This window comes from Eumetopias jubatus, unplaced genomic scaffold, assembly GCF_037043125.1.
Source record: "Eumetopias jubatus isolate StellerSeaLion01/CBP00866 unplaced genomic scaffold, mEumJub1_p1.0 scaffold_14, whole genome shotgun sequence".
In the NCBI taxonomy this organism is placed as follows: Eukaryota; Metazoa; Chordata; class Mammalia; order Carnivora; family Otariidae; genus Eumetopias; species Eumetopias jubatus.
This window is the reverse complement of record NW_028274820.1, coordinates 72,180,420-72,186,419: the sequence shown is the minus strand read 5'-3', so window position 1 is coordinate 72,186,419 and position 6,000 is coordinate 72,180,420. Positions and strand designations below refer to the sequence as shown.

The 6,000-nt window shown below is 44.8% G+C and overlaps 1 protein-coding gene across 4 annotated transcripts in view; it reads left to right on the top strand.

Moving 5' to 3' along the window:
- Nucleotides 1–2,811: 2,811 nt before the first annotated feature.
- The window catches only part of TMEM168 (transmembrane protein 168), a 29,772-nt gene continuing 26,583 nt past the window's right edge, over nt 2,812–6,000 (top strand). For 2 of the 4 annotated variants that reach the window (XM_028104963.2, XM_028104960.2), the window contains exon 1: nt 2,812–3,041. The gene's annotated coding sequence lies outside the window, so the exon portion shown is untranslated. Of the gene's footprint in view, nt 3,042–3,141; nt 3,209–4,335; nt 4,432–6,000 lie in introns of those variants that run through there. The other 2 variants (XM_028104962.1, XM_028104961.2) reach the window with 2 other exon arrangements.

Genomic DNA, 6,000 nt, shown 5'->3' with positions numbered 1-6,000 from the left:
CTTCACAGTTGTCCGGTTCTTTTAGTAAATACTGACAGCCTTCAACAACTAAAGATCGATGAGAGCTACCCTCTCCCTTTACTATTAGGTAGTGTCCTCCAGTGAAAGCAAGTTTCAGACTTGTAACTACACAGATAAATATTTATCAACAAGCAGGCACAAAAAAACACTACACAAAAAAATATTTGGTGCCAAAGCACTAAACAGCATTCTAGATTCAGGGAGCCATTCTGAAGGCTGTCAGTATGCCATAATCTGAAGCTTCTTCCACAAACTCCATTTAGGCAAAAACAGAAGTGCCTGTACAATATCCTAGCAAGCCATGTATCTTGAACACCTGTTATTTCCACAACGAAAAATTATCATCTTTTAACATACCTCTAGTGCAGATTAACAGTGATAGTGGAAACACTTGTGCATCCAACTTTATAGTGAAGATTCCTGATTAGTCTTTCAAATGCTAATTATCCACCCTGGAGTGTGCAGATGAAAGTTAACTCTCAAACACATACACATCTCACTGCAGTATTCTAAAGTACACTGACAAGATAGCAAGCATCAAAGATAGTTTCAAGGTCACAAGGCTGTGGATCATGTTTGAGGAAGATGAAAAGGCACCATTTTAATGAGGGACCTTCATGCTAAGGAACAGGAAACAGCTGTGGCTGATTTAAGCAGAAAAATTTATTGGAGGCTAGTGGGTAGCTCACAGGACAGCTGGAAACGGAGCTTGGACTTGCGTGGTCAGAATACAACCAGTAACAACACACACTGAACTGATGGGAGAGGGCTCTAGGGTTGCCGTGGCCTGCACAAGCATACTGAGTCGCAGACACCACGAATCCTGGATGCTGGATGCAGACCACTAGAACCACTCTCACTATTGCCCCAGGAGCCTACCTTGCTATACTCCTGCAGTTACCCAGGAAGCATGGCTTTCTGTGTTTGCTTGTGTTCGCTTTTTTGAGTCAACAGCTCCCAGCTGGTGAACATGATTGGTAGAACAAGTATGTGGCATTTCAGATTCAGCCACTAGACTGAGGTGGGGAATTCCCTAAACGCAGAATGATGGTTCAGAGGGTGGGAATACAAAACCAACCAACCAACAAAATATATACGTATAAATAAATGTCCATTAAAGGTAAGTTGAATTAGAAGTGATGGCAATTCAAGTAGAAACATCTAGCAGGTAGTTGGAAATGTGACACGTGTTCCCCCAAAGAGCCAGAGTTACGGATCTGGGAGTTGGCTAGTGACTGCTTTTAGAGTTAAGACAGGAGTCTGGACAGAATCTCACACTTTTTATTTACGTAGGAGGAATCTGAGTCTGAGAGTGCTTTATCACTATTGATCTGTTGCACACCCCAAATCCCCAACATCTATTAAATGAAAATGAAGAAATTCACATTCTATCAGCAAAGACAGGAATAGCATAGATGATACTAACAGAAAATGGGAGAGAACTAGTGATTGCTGAAGGCCTATTGTGTACTATTACTTTATTTAACAAATATTTAAGTACCAACTATGGTACTACACCAGGCTGATTTAATGGTGAGCAAAACTGGACATGTCCTGGCATTTGAGGAAATGAAAGCAGACTGGGGTGCACACAATTGGGGGAGTGTTGTGGGAGATTACGCTGGAGGTAAAAAAGGGCCAGTCTACAGAACTTGTCCATACCTGTTGAAGGATTTTGAGCTTTACCCTAAAGGGGATAAAACATCTAAAGTTTGTAAGGTATTTGTTTACATACATGATCTCACTTAATCCCTACAACAACCCTGTAAGGTGGGTGTTATTAGGGTCCAATTAACACCTGAGGAAACTGGGGTTCAGAGAGATTGACCTAAGAGCTACAAGCAGCAGAAAATGATGGGAGGGATAGAAAGCAGGCAGAAAGGGAAGGCTTCTCAGAGAGGAGGAATTCATACTTTTTGAAGGCCTACCTTCTGCCAGAAAAAAAAGTTTACACAATATCTTTGCAAGAAAGGTTTAGTTTTTGTTTTGTTTGTTTTTCAGAGAAACACAGGTTGCATATAGAAAAGAGGAGCAACCAGGTTCCAAACTCCAAAATCACCGGACTCAGCTGTTGTGAAGGGCTGCCTCCCCCTACGTTTATTCAATGAGTTCAGAGTACAAATGAGAATCAGGCCGGGGTGACTGATGAATCACAGACCTGTACCTCTGAAGCAAATAATACTTTATATGTTAATTAAAAATAAAAAATAAAAAAGGCTGCTGAACGTGTAAGGGATAGGTGGAAGAAGGGGAATGGAACAGGCCAGGCCTGGGGAGCTCAGTGCTGTATGTCGGTGGAGTAAAGACCCAGGCAGTGATTTAAAAGGAGTCTTAATTAGAAAAGGAGGCTAGAAGGGCTTTGAAGGCGAGCCTAAGAAACTTGGGCTTCTGCTGGTCAGCGGACACAAAGCCATGCATTATGCTACGGATACTAAAGAACCGCAACGCCTCCTGCGGTATATACAGCCCACGTGTGGACCATTCCGCCCGTCCCGTCCCACTTTCCGTCCAGCCGGAGGCGGCGGCCTGAAGTCTTCATGGGCACGGTCTACGTGATTCTTCGTGCTCTTCCCACTCCCTGTTCGCCGCCGATCCTAGGTCCCAGAAGGCGACGGAGGCCGGACTCAGCCGGCACCCTATGTGTGGGGGGGTGCTCTGTGTGTTGTCGCAGCGCCGGGCACACCTGGGGCGGCGGCGGCACGGGGTGTTTGAGCGGGGAGGGGGCCGGGCCTCAGGGAGGAAGCGCGCCGCGCGGTTTGACCCCGGCGGCGCTCCGTACCGTCGCGGACCGAGCGGCAGGAACATGGCGGCCGCGGTCGGGCCGGTAACGGAGAAAGTTTCCAAGGAGACTGGCCTCTGTTAGTGCCTGTGGCCTCGGGCCCTCGGACCCCCCTCCCCCCCGGCGTGCCACCTCCCAGCTCCGAGTCGCAAGCTCAGCCCCAAGGGCCCTCCCTTTACTGTGTTGGCCCCAGAGCCGACTCCGGGGGTTGAGAGAGCGTTGGTGGCGGCGGCCGAGTCAGGTAGGGAGGTCGGGGTGAACAGTGGGGTGGCAGGACCTGAGCATAGACACCGCCCAGGTCTCTGCGTAGTTCGAGCCCCTAGCTCCGCACAGCCTGTCGGTCACCCGGCGCCGAGATTGCGATACCTGCCCCGAGAGGAGTTGACGGTGGGGGTTGGAGGCTGGAAGGTGGGATGCTCCATATCCCCCGCGGTTCCCCAGGCACTTGGGCCCCCAGTTGTCGTTGCCATCTCCCAAAGTAGAGGGGTGGTAGAGAACAGGAAGAATTGCTGTTGTTGCCCCAGTACTAAGAGATTGAATATTTAAAGTTGCCATTCTCCTCGTATGTAGTGGGCCCAGAGGGTTAACATGAATTCATAGAATCAAAGCACGGGAATTCCCCGACCTTAGGTGCTCAGTATAGTTCTTTCAGCTTTTGACGCTTCTCCTAGATGGGACGGAAATTGTTTCTGAGTCCAAAGCTGACGCAAGTGATAAGAGTGTGTATGTAGTGGCTCTATTGAGCCATTCCCTAGAGGTAGGACACGGACGAGAACTCACTGGTTTAGAGGAATTTGGATGAATTAAGTGAAGGCTGAAGTAAGGCGAAAAGAGAAAGAAACCAAACATTCATGGACTCTCCCTTAGTTTTATTACTTACGTGCTGTGGGATATTATTACAACTTTAGTCTCTTCATGTATTACTAAGTGTCCAATAACTGGCATTGTTATTAAATATAATTATTTCTATATTAGTCTCTATTTCTTTCACAGGTATTTGTTGAATATCTGCTTGGTGCCAAATTTTCTAACAAGACACGGGTACACAGTATTAAAGACAAACTTTCAGAGACCTTGTGAGCTAGTGGGAATGCAGACCTTAAGCAAATGACAATCAGCACTTTGCTATTACTAAATATAGGTGGTGAAGGAGAGGAGGGTTAAAGTAGGATGTGGGGTTTTATAAAACAGACTCTGGGAGCTCCCCTCTGCAGACTGACTCTTCCGTGCTCCATTTTTATCTGTCTCACAAGTAATTTCTCATTGAATCAAGTAATGGCAGACCAGTTGAAAAGATTCTGTTGCTTTGTTGTCTTACTCTCTGATTCAGCCAGTTTGTCCTTTGAAGAAGTTCAGAATGTGGAAAGACTTGTAAATTAGCCATTCAAAAATATTCTGCATGTTGATTTTGACAGTGTGGTTGCATATATTCTATGATCTGGATGTTATGGGTATAATTTACATGTTTACCTTTTTTCTTTTTTTTAAGTATTTATTTGAGAGAAAGAGTGAGCACAGTGGGAGTAGAGGGAGAGGGAGAAGCAGACTCCCCGCTGATCAAGGAGCTGGACGTGAGGCTTGATTGCAGAACCCCGAAATCATGACCTGAGCTGAAGCAGCCACTTAACCGAGTGAGCCACCCAGGCGCCCTTGTTTACCTTTTTTCTAGGGTTTTACTTCTAAGAGAGCTGGTGCTTTTATTTCTTTCAGACAGATTAATATATGTATATAATTAGGGAGAGAGAGAATAATTGAAGACATGGAAATAGTTGAGATTGCTCATAGAAAGTGTACAGTGAGAGAAAAGCCTAGGCCTGGGATTGAACATCCAAAGGATGGATTGAGAATCAAGAGTCTGCAAGAAGACGGAGAAGGAGAGGTCACTGAGTTAGAAGAAAATCTAGAGGCTGGTCTTTGAAAGCTAAAGGAAGGGCAGGTTTCAGAAACTGAGAGGAGTCAACAATGTCAAAGGTTGTTTGAAGAAAGTGCAGGATAATAAATGAAAAGTACGCGTTGGTTTTAGGAGCTTATAGGTCACTTTAGAATTTGGCAGAGCAGTTTGTTGTATGGTGGGAACCATTGTTGAGTGGTGTGAGAAGTGAAGCAATCATAGAATAGCTGTCAAAAGAGGACAGAAGATTGAACTTGGAAGAGAAGATGGGGATGTGTGAAGATTGTTTTTGTTTCTGGGTTTTTTTGGTATTGATTTTAAAAAGAGCTTTGCAAATGTTTAAGTGCTAATGGATAAGAGAAGAGTGGGAGTTTGAAGAGCCAAGAGACTGTGAAGTTCTGGAAGAGGTAGAGGGGAAAAGATAGCCAGTATGTCTGAAAGATTTAGCCTTAGATAGGGAAGGGACACCCTTCTTCCCCTGTATCAGGAGATGTCAGTAGAGGTGGGTTTGTGGTGTTGGAAACTCAAGTAAGCTCTCTTCTGACAACTCTGTTGGAGGCAGTCATCTAGTGAGAGTGCAGTGCGTGGGAAGTGGGTGTCAGAGATTTGAGGCTAAGGAAGAGAGGTTGGATACTCACAGAATGGGAGAGTGTTGACCAAAGAAACAGAAGGATGTCTCATGAGTTGAGTGGCAACCATTGAGCCTGGTGTGTGATTGTTTTTTTCTTCAGCAGTGTTCAGTTGTCTAAGCCCAGACTGTACCATCAACCCTTTGAGGATCTGTATTCCAACCTGTTTGTTGAACGATTATATTACAGGAGTGATGCTAAAAAAAAAAAAAAAATGCAAAGCACTCAGGATTTTATCAATGTCTTACATATAAGCAAAAAGATAAAGCCAGAATATACCAAAGGAAGACATTTTTTTAAGCGGTGTATGGTATCTTAAGAAATGATTGGATGAAAATGTGATTGAGGAAAATCAGAATACTTAAATAGGTTTATCTGTAAAAAAAATACACTTGCTGAAGCAGAATTAGTGAGAAGTAGAATTAGTAATAGTACTTAGAACGTCCCAGAGACTGTAAGATTGTCACTCGGTAAAATCTTCTCCAGCCAAATGAGTAATTAAGGGTTAATTCCAGGTTATCATGTTTCTGTCGAGTCTTTTAGTGTCCTACTATTTTTTTTTTCTTTAAAGATTTTATTTGTCAGAGAGAGAGTGTGCACAAGCAGGGGGAGTGGCCGGCAGAGGGAGAAGCAGGCTCCCCGCTGAGCAAGAAGCCCAGTGCAGGACTCCATCCCAGGCC